At 44.0% G+C, this 20,807-nt stretch overlaps 1 long non-coding RNA gene across 1 annotated transcript; it reads right to left on the bottom strand.

The window, feature by feature from the left end:
- Positions 1-10,107: 10,107 nt before the first annotated feature.
- LOC122445100 lies at positions 10,108-16,641 on the bottom strand. Its single transcript, XR_006270451.1, has 3 exons — positions 16,493-16,641; positions 12,281-12,286; positions 10,108-10,117 (listed from the first exon to the last, which is right to left on the bottom strand). It is a non-coding gene; the product is annotated as an uncharacterized LOC122445100 (long non-coding RNA).
- Between the last annotated feature and the right edge of the window lie 4,166 nt (positions 16,642-20,807).

Consider the following 20,807-nt stretch of genomic DNA (forward strand, 5'->3'; position numbering starts at 1 on the left):
CAAACAGCTCGTGCAGTTCAATACCAGAAAAATAAACGATCCAATCAAAAAATGGGTCAAAGAACTAAACAGACATTTCTCCAAAGAAGACATACAGATGCCTAACAAACACATGAAAAGACACTCAACATCACTCATTATCAGAGAAATGCAAATCAAAACCACAATGAGGTACCATCTCATGCCAGTCAGAATGGCTGCTATCAAAAAGTCTACAAGCAATAAATGCTGGAGAGGGTGTGGAGAAAAGGGAACCTTCTTACACTGTTGGTGGGAATGCAAACTAGTGGAGTCACTATGGAGAACAGTGTGGAGATTCCTTAAAAAATTGAAAATAGATCTGCCATATGACCCAGCAATCCCACTGTTGGGCATACACACTGAGGAAGCCAGAATTGAAAGAGACATGTGTACCCCAGTGTTCATTGCAGCACTGTTTACAATAGCTAGGACATGGAAGCAACCTAGATGTCCACTGGCAGATGAATGGATAAGAAAGCTGTGGTACATATACACAATGGAATATTACTCAGCCATTAAAAAGAATACATTTGAATCAGTTCTAATGAGGTGGATGAAACTGGAGCCTATTATACAGAGTGAAGTAACCCAGAAAGAAAAACACCAATATAGTATGCTAATGCATATATATGGAATTTAGAAAGATGGTAACGATAAGCCTATATGCAAGACAGCAAAAGAGACACAGATGCATAGAAAAGTCTTTTGGACTCTGCGGGAGAAGGCAAGAGTGGGATGATTTGAGAGAACAGTATTGAAACATGTATATTATCATATGTGAAACAAATCGCCAGTCCAGGTCCGATGCATGAGACAGGGTGCTCAGGGCTGGTGCACTGGGATGATCCTGAGGGATGGGATGGGGAGGGAGGTGGGAGGGGCGTCTCAGGATGAGGAACACATGTACACCCATGGCTGAGTCATGTCATTGTATGGCAAAACCACTACAATATTGTAAAGTAATTAGCCTCCAATTAAAACAAATAAATTAAAAAAATAAAAATAAAAAAGAAAGAAAGAAAAACACCAATACAGTAAATCAACACATGGAACCCCTAGCGGCTCAGACGGTAAAGAGTCTGCCTGCAGTACAGGAGACCTGGGTTTGATTTCTGGGTCTGGAAGGCCCAGGAAGATCCTGTATCGGGAAGACCCCCTGGATAAGGCAATAGCAACCCACTCCAGTATTCTTGCCTGGAGAATTCCACCGACGGAGGAGCCTGGCAGTCTACAGTCCAAGGGGTCGAAAAGAGTCAGTTATGACTGAGTGACTTCACTTTCACTTTCACTTTTCAAGGAATTTAGAAAGATGGTAACAATGACCCTATTTGTGAGACAGCAAAAGAGACACAGATATAAAGAATAGACTTTTGGACTCTGTGGGAGAAGGCGAGGGTGGGATGATTTGAGAGAATAGCATTGAAACATGTATATTACCATATGTGAAATAGATCACCAGTCCAATTTCAATGCATGAAACAGGGCACTCAAAGCTGGTGGACCAGGACAACCCAGAGTGATGGGATGGGGAGGGAGGTGGGAGGGCGTTTGGGATGGGGGACACATGTACACCTGTGGCTGATTCATGTGAGTGTATGGCAAAACCACCACAATATTGTAAAGTAATTAGCCTCCAATTAAAATAAACTAATTAATATTAAAAAAAGAAAAAAAAATTAAAGAAAGGCAGAGTGCCACATGTAACACCTTATTTGGATATAATCTGGAGTTTTGGAAGTTTGACCATCCAATGTCCTACAAATGGATCACAAGAGCTTGTTTGGAGGTTCTACCAGGGAAGCACAGCCACTTGTATAACCTTGACCAGGGAACAGTCCTCCTCAGTCTGGGAAGGTTGTCCTCTTGGATCGAGCACACAGCTTCAGGAGGGACGCACATGGAGTGGTGAGGTAGGAAGGTCAGTCCAACCAACCCTGGCAATCATGGGATGACAGATGTTGTAGCCAGACCACTCATAGAGCCAATACAATAGAGAGAATTCACAATCCCACATTCAACCCATTTAAATCATGCATTTCGGTGGCTTGTTATTATTCACAGAGCCGTGCAACCATCACCAAATCTAATTTTACAAGACGTTGGTCACCCCAGAAAGAAATCTTATGCTCATTCCTCCACTACCACTGCCCCTGACCCCCAGCCCCAGACAAGTACCTTTCTACCCACCTTCTCTATAGATATGCCTATTCTGGACATTTCATATAAATGAAATCTTACAGTATAATGTTATTTATGATTGGTTTCTTTCACTTAGCACAGCATTTTCAAGGTCTATTCAAGTTGTAGTGTGTGTTATAAGTCATTCCTTTCTACGGCTGAATAATGTTTCATTGTGTTAATGTTCCATATTTGATTTATCCAATCATCAGTTGAGGGACATTATGAATAATGCTGCTATGAATATTCATGTACACATTTGCTTGTGTGGAGATTCTTTGCATTTCACTTGAATACCTAGGCATGGAACGGCTAGGTCCTACGGAAACTCTAGTTTTAAATTTTTGAGGCACTCCAACACTGTCCAAGGTGGTTGCACAATTTTACATTCCTACAAGCAATGGATGAGGGTCAGGGATGATTTTGGAAGCTTAATCTGCAAGCTCCTCTCTTACATGACATGTGCTCAGATCCACTGCTGTGTGACCTTTAGTGTGCAGGGTACCAAAAATGCTAGTGGACCTGCATCTTGTGAGAATATTATCTGTCTCTGAAGGCCTGTGTGTGGATCAAATGAGTTACAGGGCAGCAGCCCAGGGTAGGTCTTCAGGCAGGGCTGGAGGTCTGCCATCGCTGGTCCTCAGTAGGAAAAACATAAGTAACAAAGACATATGAATTACAGAACAATTACCATTATCCTCTCGAGAGTCCCTTGGACTGTAACGAGATGAAACCAGTCAATCCTAAAGGAAATCAGCCCTGAATATTCATTGGAAGGACTGGTGCTGAAGCTGAAGCTGAAGCTCCAATATTCTGGCCTCCTGATGAGAAGAAGACCCTGATGTTGGGAAAGATGCAAGTCAAATGGAGAAGGGGGATGCAGAGGATGAGATAGCATCACCGACACAATGGACATGAGTTTGAGCAAACTCTGGGAGATGGTGATGGACAGGGAAGCCTGCTGTGTGGCAATCCATGGGGTCACAAAGAATCAGACACAACAGAGCGACCGAACAGCAACAATATCGTTATCCATCTCCAGGACAGAGTACAAGTAATTTAGGGCAGACAGGGCTCAGGCACAGGAGCCAGCTTTTGCATGAGGATGAACCCCTGCCTCTTCTCTGACCCGGGCACAGGCAGGGAACAGCAGGATTGTACCCAGATATTAGCAGGGACAGAGCATGGGGACTGTGCACAGAGAAGATCCAAGCCAGCTAGTGGCGCTACGTGGTCCTGTCCTGCCCAACCTTGAAATAACAGGTTCACCTGGATCCCTTTCCCCAACATTAAGTTCTTCTAGAACTCAAGCCTACAGCATCCTGGGCTCCGTGAAAGACCAACCTTAGGTGAGAAGGATGAGTGAGAGTCCATTTCACTTCCTGTTCTGTCAGGAGAAAACTCATCCAGGAAACTCTCAAACCAACTGCAAAGGTAAAAGAAGAGAGTGATTAAAACAGCGATGGGTGAGGGTCAGCCTTAATTTAAGCCGGGAGGGGCACAGACCTCGCTATATGGCCCCTGAGAGACAACCCTAATCTTTTTCAACAAAACACAGTAGAGCACGGAGATTACACTGAGGGGGCTTCCCTGGTGGTTCAGTGGTAAAGAATCTGCCTGCAATGCAGGAGACCCGGGTTCGAACCCTGGGTCGGGGAGATCCCTTGGAGGAAGGCATGGCAACCCAATCCATTATTCTCGCCAGGACTGTAGCCTGGTGGGCTACAGTCCATGGGGTCGCAAAGAGTCAGACAGGACTGAGCAATTAAGCAGCGGCATTTTACTTGGCACAGCCCCGGAATCCGTCCATCACTAGGAGCCCCAGCGAGGAGGAACTTGGCAGCAAGTGGAGACTCTGCTGAAATGTTCTGAGAGAGGACCGTGTACTGGGGACCAGAACGTTGAGGACATAAAAGGCCCGTTTAGTGAAAGTCAGACGAAGCTGCGGCTTTACTGGTGCAACCAGCTTGAAAATAGCACAGTTGTTTGCAGTTTATCACCTGCCAACACAAAAGAGGGTTCATCGCTGAAATCCTGCTTAGATGCTCGGGGGTCTGTTTGCGGATCCTTTCGATTTGCAGAGATCTAAGAGGAGCAACAGCCGAAGGGAACCAGCCGCTCACCTGGGTGAAACTCCGCCCGCGAGCGCCGCGCCGGCCTAGCCCCCCGCGCTCCGCCCGGCTCCGCTCGCTCGCCACCTGCAGGGGGCCGCCGCCCGCCCGCCGCCGCCGCTGCTGCCGAGCCGCCTGGGTACGCGGCGCGGCCGGGCTCCGGGGCGAGGGCTGCGCTCGCCGCGCGCCGCGCTCCTGCACACCTGCTCCCGGGCGCCGCGCCCAACGCTGCGGCCAGAGCGGGCCGGCGGGGCTGCTCAGGTGCGCCGTCAGCTCAGGGGGCCGCCGGCAGGTCGGCAGGTGGACCGAGCCGCACTCGCGGGCGTGAGCTCATCCCGGGCGTCCGGCGCCCCGACTGCGCAGCAAGGGGCCTCCCGTGCGCCGGCCCTCAGCCTCCGCATCCAGGCAGCAGGCTCATCTTTTCCTCTCCTGCGGCCCGAATCACATTGATCCCTCGCTAACCTTCCCTGGCTGGGAGGCGGGCGGGCGGGCGAGGAGCGAGCGGAGCGGAGGCGAGCGGGGACCCCCCTCCCCTGCCTCTGGCCGCTGGGGCGCTCTGCAGCCTTAAAGCTCTGCCCAGTCTCCGGAGAGGGAGGGAGGCAGGAACCCCGGGAATGGAGTCCATTCAACCCGGAAAACGAAACTGTGGACTGGCCTGCCTACCTATATTCCGGGTCCTTCATGGAAATCCAGTCTTACGTCATTGTTGATGGCGTCTGTTTTTTAAAAAACTAAAGAGATATTATATTGCACTCATAAACGTGCCAACTTTAAAACAAGTGATCAAATTACCTGTGACACTTCCTGCTTTTCAGAGAGCTGCTCCTCCTCCTCCTGGGATAGCTGTGTGAGGGAGGTATTAGTAGACTGGGTTCATTTTCCAGCAGAGAAAACAGGCTTAGAGAACTGTGATTTGTAGGCTAATAAGCAAGCGCTTGAGGAACTAGGCTCACTCATGTCTTTCCAGATGCAGGTAGGTATAGATAAGGCCGCTGTTACCCTCTGTGGCTGCCCGCATTGTCCTCACATTCCCTAAATTGTGTAGGGAACATTTTCTAAATCCTTTGTGGGTCGTTCCCTAAAGGCCTAAAAATAGACAATACGTCCTAGAAGCTAGAGGGTTTCCAGTTAACTATGGAGAGCCAGACACAAGCTCCCCCTAGGAAGCTGACTCCAATGACAGAACTGTGCGCATGCTGTCGCTCAGTCGTGTCTGACTCTGAGCAACCCCGTGGACTGTAGCCTGCCAGGCTCCTCTGTGCATGGGATTCACCAGGAAAGAATACTGGAGTGGGTTGCCATGCCCTCCTCCAGGGGATCTTCTTTGAGCCCCAAAAGACAGGATGGGAGGGGAGATGACCACGGATGGAAAATGCCAATTTAGCTTGAAAAACCTTGAGAGGTGAGTTTGTGTGTTGACTTGGCTGTAGAAGAAAGTGAAAGCTTTGTCTGTGGGGAGGGATCCATGAGAGGCAAAGTGGTTGATCAGTTGCTCAGTCACGTCTGATTCTTTGCAGCACACCAGGCTTTCCTGTCTTTTACCATCTCCCAGAGGTTGCTCAAACTCATGTCCATTGAGTCAGTGATGCCATCCAACCATCTCCTCGTCTGTCGCCCTCTTTTCCTCTTGCCCTCGATCTTTCCCAGCATCAGGGTTTTTCCCAGCTTGGGCTTTAGTAACCTGGAAAGACTGAGGGACCTGGAGGAGCCAGGTGCTCTGAAGGGGAGTCGTCAAGGAGAGGTGGTAATCCAGGGGGCCCCTCCACAGTCGTCTCCCAGAAGATCCTGGCGGGAGACTGGGACAGACCTCCAGAGAGCATCTGGAAGCAGTATTAGAAACCCTGGAAAACCGGATGGGGTTAGGTTGTCAGGGAACAAAAAGAATTCAGCTGAGAGCGGAGTGCCTCCCTTCTCCTTGCTCAGACTACAGAATGCAGGCAGCCAAGCTTCCACCACCTGTGCCTACAACCTCCATTCCCTCCATGAAACTGTTAGGGGAAGCACACTGATTGAAACTGCCCACCCTGGCCAGGCACCATAGTAACCATTTGCATGAGTTGTTAAATGACAGGAGATCCTGGTAAGGAATATGGAACTAATAAGCCACCACCAACCGGAAGAGTTCGGGAAAGGTCGAAAGGAGACACCACCTGTCCGTCCACTTACCAGATTCCCACTCCCTAGTATCCATCTTGGCTGAGCTACGTGTGCGCCACCAGGAAAGACTCTGAATTAGAATGATTGGCCAAAGACTACCCGGAAACTAATCCCATCACCATAAAACCTGAAACTGTGAGCCACGAGGCAGAGCAGTTCTCCTGGGTTCCCTTACCCTCCTGCTCTCCACCTGGGTGCCCTTCCCAATAAAATCTCTTGTTTTGTCAGCACGTGTCTCCTCAGATGATTCTTTTCCGAGTGTTAGACAAGAGCCCAATCTTGGGGCCGTGTAGTGGGGGGGCCTCCCCCTTCCTACAACAAAACCACAGATTGCTCTTTGGGGAAGTGATTTTCATAGGAGAAAAGACCCACAGAGCCTGGCATTTGGTGGGGGGCAGGGCTCCCCAGTGGAAAAGCCTAGAGAGAATCCTGCTAATTAACAAGCACTTCCTCCCAACTTATGCACATGATATGTAGGTTTCCTATTAACAACTTTGGTTCACTTTCTGAAATATAAATGTACATCCAAGGAGTGACATACATTTTAAGAAAAGCCAAGACTAAGTAGAAGGAAAGTCTTATAATTAATAACCCTTGAGAAATAGCCAAACCATTTTCAACCATGAAACAGATATGTCATGATATGAGAAGAATTACTTACATAAAAATGAGCTCTGGAAAAGTGAAAATATGAGAGCAGAAATTTTTTTTTAAATCAATAAAATGATTGGAAAACAAAGTTGTCAGGAAGTTTCCCCCAAAGAAAAAGGATGGAATGTAGAAGAAAAAAATAAAAAGCTATAACATGAATCAAAGGGAGCCAATGGCTGAATTATAAGAGCTTCTGAAAAAGAGAATCAAGTCTGTGGAGAGAAAAAACATTATCAAGAAAATTATTCAAGAAAATTTCTAAGAACTGAAGGACATGAGCATTGGGGATGCAAAGGTGCTTTCAATACTCACAACAAAAATGTACACACTGCTATATTTAAAATAGATAACCAACAAAGACCTACTATATAGCACAGGGAGCTCTGCTCAATGCTCTGAAATAACGTACATAGGAAAAGAATTTGAAAAAGAACAGATACATGTATATATATAAACAAAAACAACAAAAAAATAAACCTGGAGTAGATCTTGAAACCAAAATAAATAAAGGATTCCAGAACACTTCATTATGAAATTTCTGACCCCTAGGAAGAAGGGGAATATCCTAAAAGTTTCCTAAAATCTTTCCGATTAAAGATCATGGTTCAGAAGGGCATCGTATTTCGATAATAACGCTAAGACACAGAGAAGCAAAGTCTAAAAGCCAGAGGAAGAGGAATGGCTAGTTTACCCTGGCCTATCCATCAACCTTCTACATATAGGGTAGAAAAAAGAAAAACATCTCTAAAATGTCACCTTCCATGAATCCTTTCTGATAAAACTGGTGGAAGACTTACTTCACCAAAACTAGGTCATGAAGCATGGAAGAGAAAGACATTCCCCACGCCCTCCCTAAGAAGGCAGGGATCCCTAAGAGAGACAGGAAGAGAGGAAGGCAGGAGAACTGAGAAGCAGGGTCCCAGGAGGAGAGCTGTCGATTATTATCAAGTGCAACCAGTCCACATTGGAGCAGGGCGCAGAGAGCAAGAATGAGGATTCTAAGAAAAAAATTTGTAGATGATAACAGACTACATGATGTGTCTGAATGAATGGAAAGATTGATAGTTCTCTTTGCATGTGTAGGACCAAAAATGATAGGTATGTAGAATACAAAGCCAGTGAAAGAAATGAAGCACCTGATACCCTCAGGAATAGCAAAATTGTACAAGAAAGGAAATATAATTGCAGGACTCTACTGGCCAACTGTGATTACTATTTACACAGTGATCGTGTAAATGCTGAAAATGAATTGACCTAAAGTCAGCACACTAGTATATTAGAAGGGCAGGGAGGAGCAGTGCCTTCTTACCTGGTAGAAGAAAGAAGTGTAATGGATTACTTCTATTATTCTGTAACTCCGGCATCCATAGTGTGAAGCCAGTAGGTAACTTCTTCAAGAATGAAATGAAGAAATCACAATGAAATCAAGTTTACTGAGTTCAAAAAATGGAGATATAAACACCAGAAAAGAAAAAAAAAAAGCCTTTTAAAAATTGAAAATAGTTTCTGAGTAGTGCAAGTTGGGGGCAGGAAGGGGTAAAGAGATGTTATTTATTTATTTATTTTAAGCCAGAAATGCTAGAGTAAAATGGCATTAAAAAAAAAAAGTGCTATTTAAAATAAGTTGTGTCATGCAGGGTGACAGGATTCCCTGGTAGCTCAGCTGGTAAAGAATCCACCTGCAATGTGGGAGACCTGGGTTCGATCCTGGGTCTGGAAGATCCCCTGGAGAAGGAAATGGCAACCCACTCCAAAATTCTTGCCTGGAGGATCCCATGAACAAAGGAGCCTGGCGGACTATAGTGCATGGGGTCGCAGAGAGTTGGACACAACTGAGAAACTTGCATCCCCAATGCTCATGTCCTTCAGTTCTTAGAAATTTTCTTGAATAATTTTCTTGATAATATTTTTTCTCTCCACAGACTTGATTCTCTTTTTCAGAAGCTCTTATATGTACATGAATGGCCAGGGTGAGCCCGCTTGTACTGAGGCTCAGGGTACTTGGCCCAGTCCCTGTGGGTCCTTTGTGCAGTTGAGCACCACCTGGTGGCCAAGATGCCACTAACATGACCTGTTGACCAGGGATGGATTGGGTTGTATGGTTGCCTGAATACCCAGGGAAGTGTCTGTAGTTCCTGAATTCTCCTGGTGACTGGGCACCGATTTGATGGTGTTTGTTGTGATCTGAGGAGGGTGAACTGGGAGGTACTGGGGACATGGAAATTTATTCTTTGTCTTCCCACTTATCAAACTGGGGTCTCCTGCCATTTCTTCTCTTGGTTCCAACCTTTTCTCTAAGTCTTTCCTCCCTTGGGAGAGACTCTGGGCTGCAGACCGTTTGTGTTACATCTGACTTTTTAAAAATTATTTGTTATTGCTGACACATACTGTTCTTTATTGTTTTTAACTTTAACCTACTCTTAGTACCTATATTACTTTTTTAAATAATAAAAATAATAAAATATTTAAGGAAAAAGTGTCATAAGCCAGGAAAAATGACCAAATATTTGAAGAAAAAGAACCACCAGTCTAACTAACCAGTCCCAACCATCAAACTCATGTGCAAGGGTAGAATAAACAGAAGACCTCAAATGTGTTACATTTCCATTTCATGAATGCTCTGCTTGTTCCTTTTCACACTTTTTAGCAGATTTTAGATATATTGTCTCAGTTTTTAAAAAGATGACAATATATTTCTTTAGCAGCTCAAGGCAAATTACATGACTTTTTGTGTGTGATCAGTTCAGTCCTTAACAAACCTTTTCTTATAGAAAAAAATACATGTTTTAAGTCTTTCATTCTTCCCCCAGTCATTGTAACAATTTGCACCCACATATTCAGTGAAATTCTGGAACAGGCATTATTGTCCATAAGAGGACCTTGGTAACCTCGGGGACAGTCTTAAAGTCACCTCTTGAGTGGCCCATTTCACCTGTTTTTCCTCTCAGATTTTAGATATTTGGTTGACTTCTCTCCCAGCTCTCCCTTGCTCTTTTGGGCTGCAAATCTCAGCTTGGCCTGAGAAGCATTTCCATAAACATCCGTCAATAAAGCATTTTCTTCCTGTATGAGGAAATTGCTGTTTTCTAAATACAAGAGACTATGCTAAAACACCTGACATCTAAACCATTTGAATCCAATTCAGTCTTTATAATTTCAAGGACATTTTCAGAATGGGTCAGCAAGTTCTGTAACACAGCTTTATAGGTACAAGATCATATTCTTCTGTCCCCTCAAATACTTCCCCACCATTGAAAAAGATGGCATGTCTCATAGCAGCTGGAGCACCCCCCCCCATCCCCCATGAGCAGAAATCAGCCTCTTTGCAAGCTTAGGTAGAAACAGTGGTCAGAGCCCTCCTGGGCACCCTTCTCTCATGCTTGACCTTCCCACATGTTGCATCTACAATACCAATATCATCAAAGGACAAAAGAACAGAACTGCGTGTCAGGCAATGTTACCAAATTTAACCTTTTTCTTAATCCAGTCAGAGTGTTGTGTATGGACGGATGCAGTAACAGTAGAGTGTTTTGTTTCATTGTTGGTAAAAATAAGCATTCTGAACTTAGACTTTTTCATGTGTTTTTTTTTTTAATAGATCTATACCATTTCTTCCATTTAAGATCGTATTTAATATGTAAAGCACTTGTTATGTAACACCTTTTTAAAAAATCTTTTTATTGGAGCGTTGTTGATTTACAATGTTTTGTTAGTTTCAGCTGTGAAGCTAAATGATTCAGTTATACATTTGTATATATTCTTTTTCAGATTCTTTTCCATTGTAAGTTATTACAAGATAACTGAGTATTGCTCCCTGCACTATTCAGTAAATCCTGTTGTTTATCTTATATATAGTGGAGTTGCAGGGAAAAGCAACTGAGTCCGTGTTTTAACTGTTTCTTTGACTGGCTTTTCACTGCTTTTTGTTATTGTAATCATATGAATGGCCTGCCTCGGAGAATCCTGCCCCTCTGCCAGTTAACCTAAAGCTAAAGCTGCCTTTGTTCAGGTCCCTGCCACCTGGGGATGGTAGGATGGAAGAAATTAACACATCTTCTGCCTGAGGCTTGCCATTTTAGAAGATATTTGAAAGATTCCTGACATTTTAACATTTTTTCCTTACATTCTCCCAACCCCGTTCTATAAATGAACCTGGCATCCAGTCACCAATAAGATGGTTATTTTGAGACATTAGTCTGCCATCAGCTTGGTCAGCAAGCTCTCTGAATAAAGCCATATTCCTTCCCTCAATACCTCCTCTCTCGGATTCATTGGTCTATCCTGCAGTGAGCAGAGTGAGCTTGAACTCAGTAGCAGTGGTATGTATCTGTTAATCCCAGCCTCCTAATTTATCCCTCCCCCTTCCCATTTGGCAACCATACATTTGTCTTCTTTGTCTCTTTAACCTCATAACAGGTCTGTGTGGAAACACTTATCCTTCCCCCAGAGAAGCTGAAGACTTACTAGAGGTCACTCAGCTAATCACTGGGTCATCTAGGCTTTAAATCTGGACTTCAGCTCTCCATCAAAGTTCTTGAGACAGCAGAACAAAGTGACTGTTGCCAGCCAAAATCTTGGCCCTCTCTGCCCACCAAAGCTGAATGAAAAATACGGAAAGAGTTTGGAAGAAATAAAAAGGTGGCTTTCATTCTCAGCCGTCAGAGAGGGGAACGTGGTAGGCTCATGCCTCAAGACTCCTCCCTCCATGAGCAGTCTAGGGGCTTATATAAGGCAAGGGCTTACAGTCAGGAATCAGCGATGAGGGAAAAAGGTGATAAGATTTTGATTTCTTCTTCTTGCATTGTTTCAAAGACAGTCATAAACCGGAGTCAGTAACCCAGTGATTGAGTCTGGCAGTTCAGTGGCTCTGCAGCCTTCTTTGTGATATGTAACTACAAGGGGAAGGGTGTTGTAAGAGTAAATACCAGATACAGGATGTATTTAGCATAGCATCAAAAGAAAATAAGTGTGAAGTGTAGCTCCCACAGAGTTAGGGGGGCAGGAAAGCAAACCTAGTTATAAACATTCCTAGTTAAGAGCAGTTAAAGGAAAAAATCCAGGAATGTTCAGGACTGCTCCCTGTTCTCTTTATCTTTGTTCTCAGGAAAGGGAAAGAGAAAACTCATTCCTCTTTTTCCTTTTCACTGAGACATGGCTAAGACCATGGTCTATAGAGTCTGATGGATTTCTTTCAAAGGCTGTTTGTTTCCTTAACTGACTAGCTGACCCTTAGAAATCCCTTAACCAATATGTATCTGAGTTTTCTTAGCTGTAAAATTGGTATTAAAATATGTCCCATCAATTGGACTGAAGTTGTTACTGAGCCCAAGCTCACTCTGCTCTCCATGCTACAAGCTGAGAGGCAAGGTGTTGAGGCAAGGAATATGGAAAGCTGGCTGACCCGGAAGATGGCTGGCTAATGTCTCGAGAGAAAGTGAAAGTGTTAGGTGCTTAGTTGTGTCAGACTCTTGCGACCCCATGGACTGTAGCCCACCAGGATCCTCTGTCCATGGAATTCTCCAGGCAAGAATATTCCAGTGGGTTTCCATTCCCTTCTCCAAGGGATCATTTTGACTTAGGGACTGTAGCTGGATCTCCTGTATTGCAGGCAGATTCTTTACTGTCTGAGCCACCAGCCAGTGCCAATGTCTCAGAATAACCATTTCATTTGGGTCTGGAGGGTGTGAGGAAATAAAGTAAAAAAGGCTATTAATCTTACAAATATCTCCTAGAATGGGCAAGCCTCGGGGTGGGGATGTATTAATTTCTTCCTTCCTTTAGCCATCTGTTGCAGGAAGGGGGACCCCTTCCAGGGCCCGAAACTGGGCTCTTGTCTAACACTCAGAAGTGAATTGTCTGAGGAGACACATGTGTTGATAAAGCAAGAGATTTTATTGGGATAGGGTACCCGGGTGGAGAGCAGGAGGGTGAGGGAACCCAGGAGAACTGCTCTGCCATGTGGCTCACAGTCTTGGGTTTTATGGTGATGGGATTAGTTTCTGGGTGGTCTTTGGCCGATCATTCTAATTCAGAGTCTTTCCTGGTGGTGCACGCATCACTCAGCCAAGATGGATGCTAGCGAGAGGGATTCTGGGAAGTTGACGGACACGCGGTGTCTCCTTTCGACGTTTTCCAAACTCTTCCGGTTGGTGGTGGCTTATTAGTTCCATATTCCTTACCAGGATCTCTTGTCATTTAACAACTCATGTGAATGGTTACTATGGTGCCTGGCCAGGGTGGGCGGTTTAAATCAGTGTGCTTCCCCTAACACATCCACAGATGGACATAGTCCTGAACAAAGGCAATTTGGTTTAACATACATGCAGAGGGGGGAAAAAAAAAATCATGCAGAGGGGCAGGGTTCCCTGAGGCAGACCATTATGTATGGACAGCATTCTTTTAATGAACAAAACAATGGGAAGCAAAAGTTAAAATAAAAGAAACAGATCTAAGATGGAGCAAGAATTCATTTTTTCCTATAACACAGTGACGATTAAATGAAATACTTGTAAAGAGTTTATATCATGTGGTGGTTTAGTCACTACGTCGTGTCTGACTCTTGTGACCCCATGGACTATAGTCTGCCAGGCTCTTCTGTCCATGAATCTCCAGGCAAGAATACTGGAGTTGGTTGCCATTTCCTTCTCCAGGGGATCTCCCCAACTCAGGGATTGAACCTTGCAGGCAGATTCTTTACTGATAGTTGCAGTCTGGTATTAATTACTGCTTTAACTAAAATTTCCAATATTTACTCGAATCTCTGTTATCCACTAATGAATCATCCCCTCTTTTCTCTTGGGAATCCCTTCTTAGGCTTCATATCAACCTAGACTAAAGCCCATACTCTGTTGATGCGTCTCAGTATGGGAGAAGCTCAGTTACAGTTCAAGGCATGAACTGAGATGGTGAAGCCGTGGGCTGCAAGTGATGACAGAGGACGAGGTCGGCAAACTGTCTGAAAGGACCACATGGTAACTATTTTAGATCTTATGACCACAGTCTCAACTACTCAGCTCTGCATAAGTAACACAAAGGCAACCAAAGATAATAACATGGAAAGGAACAGGCATAACTGTGTTCCAATCTAACTTTCACATAATTTTCTCAGGTCACAAATATCCCTCTTCTGTATTTTCCCAACCACTTAATGTTCAAACCATTTTGTGGCTGGGTTGTAGTTTACAGACCCCTGAACTATTGTATTAACCACAAAATTAATGCTCTCAAATGGGAGCCCTACAAAGGTCACTGGTGTGGAGCCCTTATCAAGGTCACAGGACTAAAACCTTCGAACTGACCCGAACTCCTTGGCAACTGTTGCCATGAACCTCTAGATGTAAACCAGCCTGTTCCCTGACCCCCATATTAGGTCACCCTATAGCATCTTAACCAATCACCTAATGCCACCCTTCCAGTAGCAATTTTCTCTGACTTGAGCCTGTAAAAACTAGCTACTAGCTGGAGTCTATCTTCCACTCTAAAAGTATTCTCCTCTCATTCTGCCTTCTGTCTGGAAATTCTTTTCCAACTCTAGCATGGACCATGACATCATGGAGTTAAGGATCACTGCAGCAGGAAAGGTTCTGAAAAGAGTTATTGGAGGTACTTCCCTGATGGTCCAGTGGTTAAGACTCTGTTCTTCCACTGCAGGGGTGTGGGTTCAATCCCTGGTCAGGGAACTAAGATCTTGTATGCTACATGGCAGGGTCAAAAAATAAATAAATAAAGTTACTGAAGGTTAAGGACTTGAGTGGATCCAAAAAGAGCAGTGGGTTCGGGGGGAGGTGGGGGCAGAAGTATCCAGATGTATTCAAGAGTTCGCTTAAGTGAGAGAACAGATGCAACAAGGTTTATCATGATGCTTGGTACTTCCCCACTGCAGATTTTTTTTAAAAAATATTATCCTATAGGAGAAGATCACTGTTTTTTAAATGCAAGATGCTTTACTGACTGAGCTATGCAGAAGCCCTTTAAATGCAAGAAACTGCACCAAAACACCCTATGTCCAAACCATTTGAATACAATTTGGTCTCTATGATTCCAAGGACACTTCCAACTTGGAACAGCAGTTTCTGTAACATGGCTTCAGAGATACAAGAACAAATCTTTTCCCAACAATTCAGTAGTGCCTAGAATTTCTTCAGTGGTATTTCATTTCTGGGATTTGAACTTCTGCCTGCAAGTATTAATAGATCTCAGCTATACTTGCACACCTCCTTAAGCATATGCACTTATTGGTTTAAAAGCAGAACTTTTTTGGGGAAGGAAAAGGTGCTTAAGCTCTGAGTGAAAGAAACACACAGACACACACACACACACACAGACACACACACTCACAGACACTAACCATCCTGGGAGAAGAATCCAGAAATCAGGTCAAAGCCCTCAAAGTCAAACTGAACCAGTTTTCTCTGGTTGTTCAGCTTCATGGTCATTACTCTGGACATCAGTTTTCATAGTGAAGAGATTTTTTTTTTTTTAATGGCCAACAGACAGAGTTCATATTTAAAGGAAGTTGGATAGTAAGCTTGTTATGTTTAAAATATTGGTGCTCTATAAATCCAAGGTTGAAGATTTTGATGTGTCATAAGGGACGTTTAAAATCCTATCTGTGGGTCTTCCCTGATGGTCCAGTGGCTTAGACTCCGTGCTCCTAATTGCATGAGATCTGGGGTTTGATCCCTGGTCAGGGTGTTGTAGCCACATGTTTCAGGAAACAAACTTACTCAGAAGATTAATGCAGATAGTGGAGTGCAGTTTATTACAGCAGCAGGCCCAAGGCAGAGGACCCCGATCAGTTTTTGTGAAAACCTTATATACCTGAAGTGTCTGTGCCCAAACCCAAATTCCCTGCTGCTGCTGCTGCTAAGTCACTTCAGTCGTGTCCGATTCTGTGCGACCCCAAAGATGGCAGCCCACCAGAGCTCCTCTGTCCCTGGGATTGACCGCAGCCTGTCAGGCTCCTCTGTCCCTGGGATTCTCCAGGCAAGAACACTGGAGTGGGCTGCCATTTCCTTCTCCAATGCATGAAAATGAAACGTGAACGTGAAGATGCTCAGCCGTGTCTGACTCCTAGCAATCCCATTGACTGCAGCCTATCAGGCTCCTCTGTCCATGGGATTTTCCGGGAAAGAGTACTGGAGTGGGTTGCCGTTGCCTTCTCTGCAAATTCCCTGAAACTAGTCTAAACAAAGGAAAAAAAAGATACAATCAAAGTTAACCGGTGATTCATATGCCTTAAGCCTAAGTCGTTAACAGTGGACAATTATCAATAGGCCTGTAGCCATACCCCAATAAGCATAATAGAATCTATGATTCTATTTGATTACACGGATAATTAGGGTATTCTTTTAGGCTCCTGAGCGGCTAGGTACGAGCCCTGGGGCTCTTCCTTCTGGGGGCCTGGTTTTCCATTTGGTATGTTGTTTCCATAGATACCGAGGATAGAGCTCAAAGTCCACAGTCCAGCCCAAGATGGAGTCCTGCTTTCAAGATGGAGCCTGTTATGTTTCCTTCTTCAAGGGAACTAGATCCCACATGCAGCAACTAAAGATCCCACATGTCACAATGAAGACCCGGTGCAGCCAAATTAATTAATTATATATTTTAACATGAAAAATAAAATTATTATTTGAAGAGATGTATTCATTATTAATGATTTTCACATCTGGAAATATTTAGTTCAAAGTATTAATATGTGGACATGTAATTAAGGTTATTTAGTTTTATTTTAAATGATTTCAGAAGATATTTTAAGCTCCTGAATGATGTAATATTAACATCAAAGATTTTTACCCTGTACCTATCTAAACTGATCACAACAATTATCTTATAACTCACCATTGCTAAGTAATTACATCCTTAAATATATCTTGAAAGTAATGTGCATTAGCATTTTATTGTCCAGATAATGACTCCAGAATCATCACCATATATCTTACTTGTGACCCCATTCATTTCAGGTCAGTCACCCACTCTATCTTTAAGAGGTCTGTCTTGGTAAAGGAGAAAAGGATTGTGTGAAGAATTGAAAACAGCTTCTATTTGATTTGGAAGCAAAGTGCACTAAAACCCGTAAGCCACAAAATAACTGTTCTATCAAATAGTAAACATTGACTGGCAAGTTCACCCGGTTCTATTCTGTTCCTTCCCTCGAGTTTTTTACATCTATGTCATTACTGTACTGGAGCAAGTCATGTGCATTCTGGATAGTCTAACAAATCTTCATGTTTTACCTCGGAACATAACTTCTGTGCCACCATTTTTGCTTGGGATCTTTTGTCAAAGTGTAAAGAAAATTGAATCAGCCTCGATCTTTCGCTAGCTTCACTTGCCAGAGCTCTCCAGGGTCTCAGGCCAGGAGGGACCATATCCCCGCTGACCGTACAACTAGTGTTTTACGATCACTGTGTAATGCTGTGGGTTAGAGGCATGAAAAGTGCCATTTTGACCTGCCTTAAATCTTTTTAATGGCCTGAAGTGCAGAACTATGAATCATTGGTACACATTTATTTAATAGTAATTAGTTAAATTTTACTCCAATTTAGAAAATTTTGCCCAAAGACATGAGCCTTTTATCTTTTTAGTAGGCAGATGGATTCAAATATACAAAGCTAGATTAAAAAAAGGAACACAATGGTATCTTGAAGCTAATATTCAGTTTTTCACTCTACTATTCCACACTATCATTCCTATATTTCATTTATAAAAGAATTCCAATCCATGCAATTTTATTATACCATATTGTATTTTCTTGTATATTTAATCTGTGGGCTTTATAGAACTTTTTTGTGGTGGCTGTGCTTAGAGGTTGTAGGCATGTTGTTGTTCATTATTCAGTCGTTAAGTCGTGTCCGACTCTTTACGACCCCATGAACTGCAGCACGCCAGGCTTCCCTGTCCTTCACTATCTTCCTAAGCTTGCTCAAACAACTTATGCCCATTGAGTCAGTGATGCCATCCAACCATCTCATCCTCTGTTGCCCCCTTCTCCTCTTGCCTTCAATCTTTCCCAGCATCAGATTTTTTTCCCAATGATTCAGGATGTTCCATGGGGTAAAATTATATGACTTCCAGAATTAACTTAATTTGGTGATGAAAGAACTGTAAATATTCTGGGAGGAAGGTGGAAGTTACGGTGTAGTGAAGATGATGGAGGTCATGGTGGCAACAATGAAGACAATAATAATTGTGTGTATATGAACTTTAAGGCCAAATACATATGCAGATGCAAGGGCCCTGCAGGCATAAACACGCAAGAGCTGGAGGCAAACATTTCAATTGAATCAGAACCAAATTATTGCTGCAGCTGGGTCTGGCTCTAAAATGGACAAACCCATATAAGGGCCTAGAATATAAGGGAAAACAAACAAGAAAACAAAGCTTTTTGTGATTCCTTGATTTTTTGCTTGTAGAGAAAAAATTTGCTTTTTTCAATAAAGTTCATCTAAGATAGATCCTCAAAATTTTTATCCCAATGACATGTTGTAGCTTTATTTTTGAACCCTGAAGTATGTGTTATTTACGCCTAATCTCTAGAAATCTCATAGAAATAATAATTTCTATGTATTGTTAAGGTAGCATTCCTTCCCCACCTCTAAAATAAAAATAAATGTTTATTATTCTCTGAATAAAAAGGTTGTATAAAAATAAAAGTTAGTCAACCTTCAGCTGCTATAAATCTAAGGATATGTTTTTACTCTCAGCGAATGAAAGAACCTTACTTACCACATTGTTTGCTGGATTCCAAGCATCAGAACGCCAGGTGCACTGGCTGTCGACTTGTGCCATCATCCTGGGTGGAATGGAGTCTGGAACAACGGTCTTTCCACACTTGTCATTTTCACCATCTTTCCTTTTATTCCCTAACTGCTCATTGATCCCCAAGGGATTATTGATCTCCCAGTTCTGTCCCTTCAGTCGAGTCCCTTCTCATGCCAAGTAATAAAACACTACTTTTCTTGCCTTTCTGAATAGATCAATGCCAATTTCAAGCATTAATCATACCTTAAACTTGGATTCTTCACCAAATATCCCTCTTAGTGGCTGCCTTGCTAAAATATTAATGATTTGTCGATTACACACCAGTTTTCTTATTAAATGCTGATATAATTGCTTCCTACATAAAATGTAGGATTTTATGGCAATATCACAGCCAAGTGTCCATGTAGACAGGAATAGACTCTATCAGGAGAAATCAACAGTACATACAATCTCAGGCGGCCTTTCTCCATCAAACTTAACTATATTAATCCAGTGGCATGTGTTTGCTTGCCTAGGTTTTGTTTGTTTGTTTGTTTGAGGTTCATGACCCCACATCAAGTAAATCAGCTGATGCTCTAATCCTCAGTTTTCTTGCCTGTAAAATGAGGATCAAGGTTGATGATGTCTGTGTGATGATGCCAGTTTCTGGAAGGGACTGAATGTGGGAAAGACATAGTCAGGAGACAGTCTTATTTTTAACCCACTGTGATCTCCTACTTTTAAGTCTCTGTACTAGAGTTGGATAACATCTCAGACAGACCCACAGCTTTTCTCATCAATGTCAGGTATTTGTAAGGTCTCCATCTTGAATATTAAAAACTCAATCTAGTCTAATTCTAAATTTCAGTATCTCATTGATCTTCCCACAGTCCAGCTGTGACTTAGGTTTGAAAATCCACAAGGGAAGTATAGGGTGTCTCTTTGTGTTTTGACCACCCTCTCATTGCCTCCTCGCTGAGACCTCCAGGACTGAGAAGGAAGGAAGAGGGTGAGCTGGAGACCCGAGGCTGTCTCCTGAGTCAGCCGGTGCCGTCCGTGGTCCTTCATCACGGCAGATGCTCAAATACCAGCTCTCTTTCGGCCGCTTTCATAGTTTTCTCAGGAACCTTCTCCACACGTCTGCCACCCCCACCAGCCAGGAGATCTCTGCTGGACACGCCCCGTGATTCACCTTAGCTTCTGCTCTGGCTTATGCCAAGCATCCTTCTGACCCAGACGCACCTTCTTGACGACCTTGGCCCAGCCTCCTTCTGCAGGGTCAGCCCCGAGGGAAGAAGGACGTGGTCCAGCTCCTCCCTCTCTGTCACTCCAAGTACCATTCCTGGCCCTTCCCGGGGGGACAACCACAGCCTCTGCTCTCTGCTGTCTCCCTGGTCAGCTGTCCTGAGGGTCAGTCGAGGTGGCCCGCTGATGCCCTTGCCACACAGCTGGCTCAGATGCCAATTGGCAGACAGGTCGCACAGCTGCGGTGGTTGGGAGCATCTTGAATGACCCTCACGAGTTGAACAACACTGCCCAAAACACAAGTGAGTTGACCTCTGCGTGCCTCAGTTTCCTTGCCGTACAGTGGAGACAACAGCAGGACCTCAGAATTCTGGACCCCATGTGTTGGCATTCGGCAGCTCATTACCCATCAAGTTCTCACCTGCTCCATAGGGGCAGAGCCCCAAGACCCACTGTCCACCTTTCTGCCTGAGGGATCCAGTTAGATTCTGCTCATGTGGGGGTCATGGGCTGTTTAGAGTCAGGCTAGGCATCAGTGAAGGCAGCTGTGTGGGCATTGGCTCGGGACGGGTCTGGAGATGTGCCAGGGCTTCCAAGCTGCCTCTGGAGAATGAAGCGCTTGGTTGCTGAGGAGGCATGAGAACACCATCCCTGCCATCACAGTCATCCTGACCAAGCCTGACTGATGCCTGGCCTCACACA

The sequence above is a fragment of the Cervus canadensis genome, chromosome 7 (genome assembly GCF_019320065.1).
Source record: "Cervus canadensis isolate Bull #8, Minnesota chromosome 7, ASM1932006v1, whole genome shotgun sequence".
Taxonomy (NCBI): domain Eukaryota; kingdom Metazoa; phylum Chordata; class Mammalia; order Artiodactyla; family Cervidae; genus Cervus; species Cervus canadensis.